Source organism: Nycticebus coucang, chromosome 14 (genome assembly GCF_027406575.1).
Source record: "Nycticebus coucang isolate mNycCou1 chromosome 14, mNycCou1.pri, whole genome shotgun sequence".
In the NCBI taxonomy this organism is placed as follows: domain Eukaryota; kingdom Metazoa; phylum Chordata; class Mammalia; order Primates; family Lorisidae; genus Nycticebus; species Nycticebus coucang.
In genome coordinates this window covers 73,418,280-73,431,337 of record NC_069793.1, presented here as the reverse complement: position 1 = coordinate 73,431,337, position 13,058 = coordinate 73,418,280, and the positions used below count along the sequence as shown (strand labels likewise).

Genomic DNA, 13,058 nt, shown 5'->3' with positions numbered 1-13,058 from the left:
TGAAGGAAAAACCAAAGTGCCCTACAATAGAGATACCCAAATCACAGTGTTGCAGACAGATATAAATTGATTTCCCTCTCGTGCAACAACTCAAAGTAAGTAGAGAAATCAGGATCTGTGCCCACAAAGCCACCAGGGACCCAAACTAACAGGGTAGACATATTATTCCCAACATTGGCATTTGAGACTCTTCAGTCGTTGCCATTTCCAGAGAGTGAGAGGGAAATGAGAGAAAAGTCTAGTACAAGAGTCTTAATTACAATAACTTGGAAGTTGCACACATCACTTCCTCTTACACCTCATTAGAGAGGATTTAGTTATAGAATTAATTGAAGGTTGAAGGAAAAGTTGTCAATCAGCAATTTGCCACAAGGAGCAAAGAACTCTAGATGGGGAGATTGTATTCCAAGCTGACATAATCATTGTGCTAAGGAAAGGGTGTTTTTTTGCTTTTGCCGTTACTGTTTGTTTTCAAATAAGCCTCAGCTGCCATTAGTTTATATACATGCTCATTTGTTTGTTATATGATAAATTGCTACCCTACATGAAAATTAAATTGGTTAGTTTTGCCACATAGAGGCGTAGAGGCTTAAAATAGTAACATTTTACTAGCTCATGATTCTGTGGGTCACCAATTTATCTGAGGATGTCACCTGGGTGGTTCCTCTGGTTTGGGCAGGCTTGGCGGGGTGGCCTAAGATAGCTTCACTCACAGTCTGAAGGTTGCTGCTGACTGTTGGTTAGCACTGGTTGTCATTTGGGCTGACAGGGGTGGCTGGGCCGTGTTTCTCTACCAGGCTAGCTTAAGAATATTCACATGGCAGTGGCTGTAGTATTTCCAGGAGCAGTAAGAGAAGGCAAGCTCAGGATGCAAGTACATTCCAAGCTAATGTCTACTGTATTTGCTCTTATCTCATTGGCCAAAGCAAGTCATTTACCAAATCAGGGGGAAGAAGACTCTCCAACGGGTGGCTCAGGGAGACATGGACACCTTATGGCCATTACTGAGGCAATCCACCATCTTTGAAAAATTTACATCTACATGTGTAGTCCTCCCCCATCCTCTTTGTCTGCCTCTCACCACCCAAGACAATACAATTTGGAAACTTAACGTTCATCAATGCCGTGTTTTCCTTTATGTAATTTTTCTTGTTTTACTTGGTTTTAACTTTATAGAAAAGGATGATAATACAGTATGCAATCTTTGGGGATTACTTTTACACATATGTACATTGCCAAAATGCTAAATTGTGCAGAACCATAAGTAATTGACTTTGACTGTTATGTCGTATTCCACTATGTACCATATTTTATCTATCATTTCACTTGAGAATAGCATTTGGGTCGTGTTCAAAGTTTTACTACTATAGACAGTCCTATTGTAAACATTTTTTTTTTTTTAGATAATTACTCCATAATATGGAGAATATAAATATAAGCACTTTATTTTAAAAAGCAAACACAAAAGACTGGTGTGAATCCAGAAGTGTTTAAATGCTTCCATTTTGGATAATTCAATTAAGAACCTATACAAGTTTGTTCCCAGAAGCTAATGCATCACTAGTCTCTACTAAGGAATTTTAAAAATTAACATGGTTTTCAGTAATTCAAATTTCACTCTTTATATAAAAACCTAGAGAGACTAAATAATACCCAGTAGCTTCAAAAGATAAGCTAAAAACTTTGATGTAATCAATTTTACCAATGTTTGTGCAGGTCTGTTTAATATATACACAAAGACAATACACTCAACTCTGTAATTTCTTATAAAATAGCAAGTAAGGAGTAGATGTAGGAGATGTAGAAGGGGAAAGAGAATTCAGAAAGTCCTTCTCTTCTGTAACTTTCACTTCAGAATCATCAAAAAGCAACCACTTCCCCTCATACGCCTTTAAGCTTTGCACTATATAGGAAATCTTGTTCTCAAATCCATTAATATTAATACCTGTTTGGTCACTGGATTCCTTATTGCTATCAGATTTATGGGTCCCATTAATACTGTTAGTCTCAGAATTTCTACTTTCAGCCAACACTGCACTGGCAGCCTTATCAGAATTAGATGCTTTGTTGTGTAGTTCATAATCTGCTTTGCTCTTTTGTCCTCCAAGAAGTCCAATAGCTTCTACATTTTTTTTGTTCAAAACTTTACTTGACTGCATATTTCCACCAACTCTAATGGACACGTCTTTTTTTTTTTTCCGTTAGTGTCTTTCTTTTTTTTTTTGGATTTTTTCTTTTTTTTATTAAATCATAGCTGTGTACATTGATATGATCATGGGGCATCATTCACTAGCTTCACAAACCATTTACCAAGTTTCACATATACCCTTGTAAGATGCACCGCTGGTGTACTCCCACCAATCCCCTTCCCTCTACCGACCTCCCCCCTCCCTCCCCTCTCTTTCCCCCTTCCCCCTATTCTTTGGTTGTAACTGGGTTATAGCTTTCATGTGAAAACCCTAAATTAGTCTCATAGTAGGGCTGAGTACATTGGGTACTTTCTATTACATTCTTGAGATACTTTACTAAGAAGAATATGTTCCAGCTCCATCCATGTAAACATGAAAGAGGTAAAGTCTCCATCTTTCTTTAAAGCTGCATAATATTCCATGGTGTAAATATACCACAATTTATTAATCCATTCGTGGATCGATGGGCACCTGGGCTTCTTCCATGACTTAGCAATTATGAATTGGGCTGCAATGAACATTCTGGTACAAATATCTTTGTTACGACATGATTTTTGGTCTTCTGGGTATATGCCCAGTAGAGGAATCACAGGATTGAATGGCAGATCTATTTTTAGATCTCTAAGTGTTCTCCATATCTCTTTCCAAAAGGAATGTATTAATTTGCATTCCCACCAGCAGTGCAAAAGTGTTCCCTTTTCTCCACATCCGCGCCAACATCTCTGGTCTTGGGATTTTGTGATATAGGCTAGTCTCACTGGAGTTAGATGGTATCTCAAAGTAGTTTTGATTTGCATTTCTCTGATGATTAAAGATGATGAGCATTTTTTCATATGTCTGAAGGCCGTGCGCCTGTCTTCTTCAGAGAAGTTTCTCTTCAAATCCCTTGCCCAGCCTGTGATGGGATCCCTTGTTTTATTCTTGCTAATGCGTTTGAGTTCTCTGTGGATTCTGGTTATTAAACTTTTGTCGGAGACATAACCTGCAAATATCTTCTCCCATTCTGAGGGCTGCTTGCTTGCTTTACTTACTGTGTTCTTGGCTGTGCAGAAGCTTTTTAGTTTGATCAAGTCCCAGAAGTGTATTTTTGAAGCTGCTTCAATTGCCCTGGGGGTCCTCCTCATAAAATACTTGCCCATCCCGATTTCTTCAAGGGTTTTCCCTGCACTCTCCTCTAGTATTTTTATAGTTTCATGTCTTAAGTTTAAATCTTTGATCCAGTGAGAGTCTATCTTAGTTAATGGTGAAAGGTGTGGGTCCAGTTTCAGTCTTTTACAGGTTGCCAGCCAGTTCACCCAGCACCATTTGTTAAATAGGGAATCTTTTCCCCACTGAATGTTTTTAATTGGCTTGTCAAAGATTAAATAATGGTAAGTAGCTGGATTCATCTCTTGATTCTCTATTCTATTCCAGACATCTACCTCTCTGTTTTTGTGCCAATACCATGCTGTTTTGATCACTATTGATTTGTAGTATAGTCTGAGGTCTGGTACCGTAATTCCTCCTGCTTTGTTTTTATTTCTGAGTAATATCTTGGCTATTCGAGGTTTTTTCTGAATCCATATAAAACGAAGTATTGTTTTTTCCAGATCTTTAAAGTATGACAGTGGAGCTTTAATAGGGATTGCATTGAAATTATATATTGCTTTGGGTAGTATAGACATTTTAACTATGTTGATTCTTCCCAGCCATGAGCATGGTATGTTTTTCCCTTTGTTAATATTTTCAGCTATTTCTTTTCTTAGAGTTTCATAGTTCTCTTTATAGAGATCTTTCACGTCCTTTGTTAGATAAATTCCCAAATATTTCATCTGCTTTGGCACTACTGTGAATGGGATAGAGTCCTTAACTGTTTTTTCAACTTGACTGTTGTTGGTATATATAAAGGCTACCGATTTATGAATGTTGATTTTGTAACCTGAGACGCTGCTGTATTCCTTGATCACTTCTAAGAGTTTTGTAGTAGAGTCCCCAGTGTTTTCCAGATATACTATCATATCATCCGTGAAGAGTGAAAGTTTGATCTCTTCTGACCCTATATGGATACCCTTGATCGCCTTTTCTTCCCTAATTGCAGTGGCTAAAACTTCCATTACAATGTTAGAAAGCAATGGAGACAATGGGCATCCTTGTCTGGTTCCTGATCTGAGTGGAAATGATTCCAATTTAAGTCCATTCAATATGATATTGGCTGTGGGTTTGCTGTAGATGGTCTCTATCAGTTTAAGAAATGTCCCTTCTATACCGATTTTCTTAAGTGTTCTGATCATGAAGGGATGCTGGATATTATCAAAAGCTTTTTCTGCATCGATTGAGAGAATCATATCGTCTTTGTTTTTTAATTTGTTTATGTGCTGGATTACATTTATAGATTTACGTATATTGAACCAGCCTTGAGACCCTGGGTTAAAACCGACTTGGTCATGATGTATAATTTGTTCGATGTGTTGCTGGATTCTCTTTGTTAGGATCTTGTTGAATATTTTTGCATCTATATTCATTAGTGATATAGGTCTATAATTTTCTTTTCTTGTTGGGTCTTTCCCTGGTTTGGGGATCAGGGTGATGTTTGCCTCATAGAACGTGTTGGGTAGTCTTCCTTCTTTTTCTACCTTTTGGAACAGGTTAAGTAATATAGGTACTAATTCCTCTTGAAAGGTTTGGTAGAATTCTGATGTGAAACCATCTGGTCCTGGGCTTTGCTTTTTAGGGAGGTTTTGTATGGTTGATTCTATTTCCGAACTTGATATGGGCCTGTTCAACATTTCCACTTGATTCTGGCTAAGTCTTGGAAGGTGACGTGCTTCCAAGTATTGGTCTATTTCCTTCAGATTTTCATATTTCTGAGAATAAAGTTTCTTGTAATATTCATTAAGGATTTTTTGGATTTCTCAGGAGTCTGTTGTTATTTTGTCTTTGTTGTTTCTGATGATGAGATTAGAGATTTTACTCTTTTTTTCCTGATTAGGTTGGCCAAAGGTTTATCTATTTTATTGACCTTTTCGAAAAACCAGCTTTTTGATTTATTGATCTGTTGTATTATTCTTTTGTTTTCAATTTCTTTTAATTCTGATCTAATTTTGGTTATTTCTTTTCTTCTACTGGGTTTGAGGTTGGAATATTCTTCCTTTTCCAGTTGCTTGAGATGTCCCATTAAGTTGTTAACTTCCTCTCTTTCCGTTCTCTTGAGGAAAGCTTGCAGTGCTATAAATTTCCCTCTTAGAACTGCCTTTGCGGTGTCCCAGAGGTTCTGATAGTTTGTGTCTTCATTGTTGTTTTGTTCCAAAAAATTGGCGATTTCTTTCTTAATCTCATCTCTGACCCAGCTATCATTCAGCATAAGGTTATTTAACTTCCATGTTTTTGTATGAGTATGCAGATTCCTGTTGTTACTCAGCTCAAATTTTATTCCATGGTGGTCCAAGAAGATGCATGGAATAATTTCTATTCCTTTAAATTTACTAAGGTTAGACTTGTGACCTAAGATGTGATCGATTTTGAAGTAAGTTCCATGGCCTGATGAGAAGTATGTGTATTCAGTTTTGTTGGGATGAAATGTTCTGTCAATGTCTGCTAAATCCAAATGTTGGATGGTTAAGTTTAAATCTAAGATTTCTTTGCTCCGCTTCTTGTTGGAGGATCGATCCAACACTGCCAGAGGAGTGTTGAAATCTCCGACGATTATGGAGCTAGAGGAAATCAAGTTGCTCATGTCTGTTAGAGTATCTCTTATAGATTGAGGTGCATTCTGGTTGGGTGCATAGATATTAATAATTGAGATCTCATCATAGTGAGTATTACCCTTAACAAACATGAAGTGACCGTTCTTGTCCTTCCTTACTTTTGTTGGTTTAAAGCCTATTGTATCTGCAAATAAAATTGCAACACCTGCTTTTTTCTGATTACCATTTGCCTGAAATATGGACGACCATCCTTTCACCCTGAGTCTGTATTTGTCTTTTAGGTTAAGATGTGACTCTTGTATGCAACAGAAATCTGGCCTGAGTTTTTGTGTCCAATCAGCTAACCTATGCCTCTTTAGAGGACAGTTTAAGCCGTTCACATTAATGGAGAATATTGATAAGTCTGCGAAGTTTTGGGTATCGAGTTTTTCAAAAGTCCAGTGGCCATTTTTAATCCTTTCGCCAGTGTGGAAATTGGAGTTTGATCCGAAGTTTCTGAGTGAGTTTACTTTTGTGGTATAGGATTGGGTTGGTCATTATGTAGGATAGGTCTGAGAATATCCTGAAGAGCTGGTTTGGTTATGGCAAATTTCTTCAACATATGAATGTCATTAAAGTATTTAATTTCTCCATCATAAATGAAACTCAGTTTAACTGGATACAAGATCCATGGTTGAAAGTTATTTTGCTTTAGGAGATTAAAAGTCGGTGACCACCCTCTTCTGGCCTGAAAAGTTTCAGCAGAGAGATCTGCAGTCATTCTAATATTCTTGCCTTTGAAGGTAATGGTTTTCTTTCTCCTGGCTACTTTGAGGATTTTCTCCTTCATATTAACTTTAGTGAAGTTAATTATGATATGCCTTGGGGATGTCTTATTGGGGTTGAGTCGTGCTGGGGTTCTGAAGCTGTGCGCTATCTGAATTTCAGAATCTCTAGGCATGTCTGGAAAATTCTCTTTCATAATTTCATGCAGAAGGGCCTCTGTGCCCAGTGAGGCCACTTCATCTGTTTCTGGAACTCCTATGATTCACATATTCGCCTTCCTCGAATTATCCCAGAGCTCTCTGAGTGAGTGATCCATTTTTGCTCTCCATTTCTCTTCTTCTTTGAGAGTTTGGGAGCGTTCAAAGGCTTTATCTTCTATGTCAGAAATCCTTTCTTCTGCTTGCTCCATTCTGTTACTGAGGGATTCTACTGTATTTTTCATATCTTTGAGGGCTGCAAATTCTTGCTTCAGTGTGTCTAAGTCTTTGGTGGTTTTGTCTTTAAATTCGTTAAATTCTTGAGACAACTTTTGAATTTTTCCTCGAATTCCAATTCCACTTTGTTAATCTTGTCTGCAATCCAAATTCTGAATTCGATTTCTGACATCTCAGCCAGTTGTTTATGAATGGGATCTTCAATTGCATCTGCCATATCTTTCCTTGGGGGGGTTGATCTATTCTGGTTATTCATGTTACCAGAGTTTTTCCGTTGATTCCGCCCCATGGTTGTTTTACTCCCTCTGATTTTTTTCCCCTGAGGCTTTGTCAAGGGCCTGTACAGTGTTGTGGCCTGAGAAACTGGGGCCCTGTCTGGTGTGGTGGGGCTAAATGGTTCTGCCTTGTTTTCAGCTGGTTTCTGTTCCACCCTAGTGAAACAGATACTTTGGATTAAAGTCTCAGCTGTGGAGAAATATCAGCAATTAAGTCACCCCTCCCCCCACTGGCAAACAATTGGAAAAGAAAAATAAAACCTTCCTCCCACCGTGCACCTAGGGCACCACCTGATTTGTCCTCAGGTGTTTGGTTCAGTTCAAAAATGTCCAAATCAATTGTCTCAGTCTGCACCTGTCTTGGGTGAGAGAGTTTAAGAGGTCTCTGGGAACTGGATCACAGGGGTCTGGTGACTACTCTGGTGTGGCTTGCTCCAGTGCTGCGTGGAGTCAGGAGAAGCCACCCAGCCTATAAATCAGTCTGGGAAGGTTGTTGCCTCCTTCCCCACCTTGCACCACTTCACACCCAGTCACTGATAGCCCTGCAGGTGGCTGACCCAGTTGCCTGTAGTGAATCGGTACTCCAGGAGTTTGTACCTGCCTGAATCACAAGGAAGTCTGCCAGGCTGCTGCGCTCTGCCTCTCTCCAGCAGGAGGAGGTGAGGCCTGACAACCTCAGGTGCTAGATGAAGGTTGAGGGGTTTTCACTCAGGTCCAGTCTCACCCCTTATTAATGTTACTGACAGAACAGAACAGAACAACTCTGCGTTTCCCCTGCAGAAGAGAAGCTGAATTGAGTTCCAAATCAGCTTGTCTTTGCTCTTGTATTGTCTATAGGTTGACGATCCCCTGAGGGCCAGGTGCGTCTTAGGTTTAGTAAAGGGGACCTCTGGGTCAGCCCCGCCCTGAGAGTTTCCCTGGTTTGCAAGTTTATGTTGCCTCAGGCAAACTCAGAGTCTCTGGTTGCCCAGGGAGACAGGGGGTGTGGCTTCAGAATATTCTGTAGTGGGCCCTATTGCTAGCAAAAGAGGGCTGCTGCCCCATGGCTCAGGCAACCGCTGCTCTGGTGCAGCTCCCCTCCGGCCAATCGTCCTCTCTCTGCTCCGCACCCCAGAGTCCGCACTGACAGGCTGCAGCCCAGCACCATCTACACCCCTCGAGCAATCGCCCAAGAGTCTGGACCCCTGGAGGACAGGCCTCCAGACCCTGGAGCGAGAGAAGAGGGGAGCGCGGGGAGCGCTGGAAGCCCGGGGCTGCGGGCAGAGAACACACACAGCTCCACACAGCTTTATGCCTGGCCGCATTATCACCAAAAGACGGCCATCGCACTGTGCCTCAGGGAACTACTGACCGGGACTGGCCTCCAGACCCCAGCATGAGGAGGAGAGCGCTGGGAGCTCAGAATTCCAGGTAGAGACCATATACAGTTTATACAGTTTTATGCCTGGCAGGAGGCCGCCGTGGCACCCTAGTAGGGGAGGTAGGTCCAGTTTTTAGAGGGTCTCTCCCATGGAGTGTAGTGGGAGGAACTTTGAACTCTGCCCGGTTGTTTGTGGGCCACTCTGAGCCGTTCTCATGGGGGAGGGGACTCCCGTCTGCTTGGTGATGGATTTTGTACCTTTTGTTTGTATCCTTGTGGTCGCAGCTCGCCTCAGCGGGGTTGACGTGCGTTCTACAACCTTCACTCTTAGTGCAGGGACTAAGGTCCCAGGTTGAATTTTTGTCCTTTAACTCTCCTTCTGAACGGGAGCCTCTGTGGAAAGCTGGCTTCAGTCAGCCATCTTGTCTCCTCCCCCTCATGGACACGTCTTCATTGTCATAATTGTCAACCACACCCCTTGCTTCTTCCTCACTCAATGGTCTGGCTTACCTATATCACACATTTGGTCAACCACAAAATTTCCCTTATCTATTTCTAAACTGTTAATGTCAGTAACTTTCACAGAAGCAGTGTAATGCCCACTACTAATAGTAATGCCACTGTGCATCACGACCACAAATAACCCGTAGCTGTCATTGGTCGGCTTCGTGCTCCATTCTTCTAGTGACAACTTAAGAGGTGTCAACAAAGGAATGTTGACAAGTGAAGTCTACCACCGTAACAATCAAACTCCAAGCCACTAGCAGCAAAGCACTTCAAATGAATAGTTATAACCTCAGGCATTTTGTCAAACAAAAGACTTCGTTCAGCTTCAGTGTAATGATGGCAATTTTCACAGAAATATTTATCTTCTACAATCCTTTCTACTAAAGCAAATTGTGAAATTGCCCATCTCAGTGTCTTCATTTGTGTTTGAGGCTCTGGAGAAATTTCAGAACTCTCCTCTACTTTGGAAAGGTCATCTTGCACTGGCACACTGATGTCTTGAAAATCTTCTCTTCTTTCAGTTAAACTTTACTGTGAGCATTCTTGAACATGTCTTTTGCTATGTATGTGCAGGTATTTCCACTGGGTATGTGTAGGAGTGAGATCGTGATCATGCCACATGATACAGTAATGCCGAATTATTTTCCACAGGGGCTATGCATGCTCTCACCAGCAAAGTACGAAAGGTCCTATTGATGCACAACACCTTCAGGACTTAGCATAATATTAAAGACTTTTGTAATTAGGCAGATATAAAGTCATAGCTCACCATGGCATGGATGACAGTGGTGACTTTAACTGTCCTTAGTCCCTGTCCTTGAGAGCAGGCCTCCAGGCCTCCAGCACAGCTCACACTTCTTTTGCTTCTCTGACTGCCTCTGTGATTTAAGGCCCATTGTACCCTGGACCATTTCTATATATTTACAACATGAAGTTCCTTACAAATCTGAAATTTTGCTTTTTGATTTTTCTTTCAAGGCTTTCTTCCCCTGGAAGACCAGTGTAGGGAAAAGAATAAAAGAAATCCCAAAAATAATTAAGACCAGTGTTTGAACTGGACAAACTGGGTCCACATTGTACCTCTTGTATTTAACTCCCAACACAACCTTAAACAAGTCTCTTATTTCTATGTTCCAGTTTTCTGAGGGGTAAAAAATATATAACAGTTCCCATTTTGTTGTCAGGGTTATGTGTAGTGACACATGCAAGGGGACTGGCAGTAGATAGGGGCTCAAAACTGGAAGTACTGCTGATCAGTCAGCAAACTCTCCCACTGACTTCCAAGTTGAAGGAGCCAGCCTACTGCAGCATCAAGATTGGATAGATTGTCCTTGCCGAGGTAAAGTATTCATCCATGTCAAATGAAGTGGTGATTTCACTGTGGCTCATAAAACCATAGTCATATCTGACAAATTCAATCAGCTATTTTTTAGGCAAAATCTCAATGATTATAATGCAGATCATTAGTCAATATTCCACCTGACATGAAATAGGACAGATCTCAGTGTCAGAAATTTTCACAACTAACAATATGGAAAATATGGAAAATAAGGTGATTAAGGTCCCTCAGTGCTATTTTGCTCCAAGAGAAGGGATGGACTTGCCGATATACCAAATAGCGCGTGGCCCTAACAATTAGAAGACTTGTCTGATAAACTTGGCTCTGCCATGAGCACATTGAGTCATTGCAAAATATCTTGTCTTCTCTGGGTCATAACGTCCTTAGAAAGTTGGTAAACATAAACTCAAATGTCTGTTACATTCAAATAAATTGGATCTGAAAAATGCCAATGTTGTAATAAGCTATTCTCAGTATCCCCAAGGAAGCCCTACACATTCACCAACTTCAGCTGAAGCAATAGTTTCTCCTGCATGAAGTTTTCTCTGATCATCCCAAGTTGACAAGCCCCCTCTTCATGGCCTCATAGCCTCCTATTGACGACCTTTGCAAAGTACTCAGAGCCATAAAGTTGTCTGATGATGCTTACGGGAGATATAAAGTTGGCTGTAGTTTCCCAAGAGTCCACATTTGTATTACAAGTGTCATTTAGAAGCTGGGAATCTGTGGATGGCCTGGATCCTGTAAATCTCATGGAGATGGCATGAGGCAATGAGGCAATCCCCATTTTGACTTCTATAGATTTTTTTTCCTGGTGTCACATGGGCCTGCCTTCTGAACAAGTGGTCCTTCTCTGCGATAATCTTGTTATCTGAAGTTAAATGAGATATTGCTCCTACAGCATCCTTGATATGTGTTTAGGATACTTGTGTCAGAGGAACTGTTTCCAGGTCTTCCCAATACTCAGACAGGTATTGAAAGAGACATTAAAGCGTAATTCTATCTCCCCAGTGTAGTGCAAAGCCATAGGGTCTAAATCTGTATTCTAAGACCAGGGTCCTAAACCCAGCTTTTCTGCAGACAGCATGTGCAATTTTCACTGAATTACCTCTGTTCTTTAAGCTTCAGTTTCCTCACTTAGAAAACAGATAATATCTTTTCTGCCTCCTTTGTGGGACCATCGAAGTCTCAAAGATGGTTAAGTGTGGTGCTACCATAATGTTGCATTGGAGGCTATTGTCAGCATGGATCATCTCCCTCTCCTCTGCAGTGGTCCCTGGTCCCCAGCTCATCAGAGCCCTCACTGGTCCTTAGCTGAGGGGCCGCTGTCATAACCATCATCTGGATACTTTGTGTATCCAGCACTTACTCAAAGGAGCTGAAATAACGGTGCTTCTCTTCTGCATCATCCCTGGGGGACTCTCATCATGTAACAGCTCTGAGCTTGAACATATTTGTCAGGATAATCAGCTCAAATTCTCTTCCAGTAGGGTTTAGTCTATTTCTCCCTGCCACATTTCCTGGGACCAAACCTCTGTCTCCAGCAGTGAGGAAAGAGCAAGACAAGTGCCAGATTATCCAATTATAGAAGCTAAGAAGGCTTTGTTGGTACAATATATTTTTCTCAGGGTCTTGATACTAATTTCTGGGACATTGAATGGCATTAGTAATATGTGGTCCTTACTGAGTGACAATTGGTGTTTACTGTCCCTTATGGCAGAACCAGAGAGGCTGCATTCGGACTATGACATAAAGGAAGACACTTTTGTTTCATTGCAGCCATATACTGTCATAATAAAGAGCATATATTTTGGATTTCAAATGATTTGAGATTGAAACCTATCTTCTCTATGTACTAATTAGATGATCTTCCACAGGTCACTAAACTTCAGTTTCTTTATAGAGAAAAATGTGTTAATAATATATCCCCTCACAGGGTGGTAGGGAGTATCAAATGACCTAATTTAAGTAAAATATTTAATCTAGTTCTTGGCACATAGTAAGAATTTAGCACTAGTAGATATAATTAATACTATATTACCATGTAATCTATACGATCTCATTCCCAACTTGGGTTTCAATGATATTCAAATCCAGTTTACTTCATCAATTAACTTAACAATCGCATGTATTCCTTCTTGTCAGGAAAAGTTATGTTATCTCTTGAGTCCTTTTCCCATTGTCCCACACCTCCCCTATGATTTGTCCAAGAATTTTAGGTGTATAAAAACCAAGAAAGAAAACTAACATCTTATCTACACGCGTCTGCCATGCTGCTGGCTGCCACATGGTGTCGCTGTGAAAGACTGGTTTGTGCAGCCTGAAATTTCCCTTTTTCCATGAGAAAAGATGACCTTATGAGCTGGTCATGTTTATGTAAACTTGTGTGCCTTGTCTTCAATCACATTCTCCTCCCTCCTCCACTCTGAATGTAGGATGAAGACAGTAACTATGGCAGGTGGGAATGCACAGGAAATTCATCTGCCTTCTAACGGGCTTAGCCAAT

General features: G+C 40.7%; 1 pseudogene across 1 annotated transcript; it reads right to left on the bottom strand.

The window, feature by feature from the left end:
- Positions 1 to 1,406: 1,406 nt before the first annotated feature.
- On the bottom strand, positions 1,407 to 12,841 carry LOC128564537 (ubiquitin carboxyl-terminal hydrolase 1-like; annotated as a pseudogene). The gene is made up of 3 exons (XR_008374098.1): positions 12,801 to 12,841; positions 9,156 to 9,739; positions 1,407 to 2,183 (listed from the first exon to the last, which is right to left on the bottom strand). The product of XR_008374098.1 is annotated as a ubiquitin carboxyl-terminal hydrolase 1-like (transcript).
- Between the last annotated feature and the right edge of the window lie 217 nt (positions 12,842 to 13,058).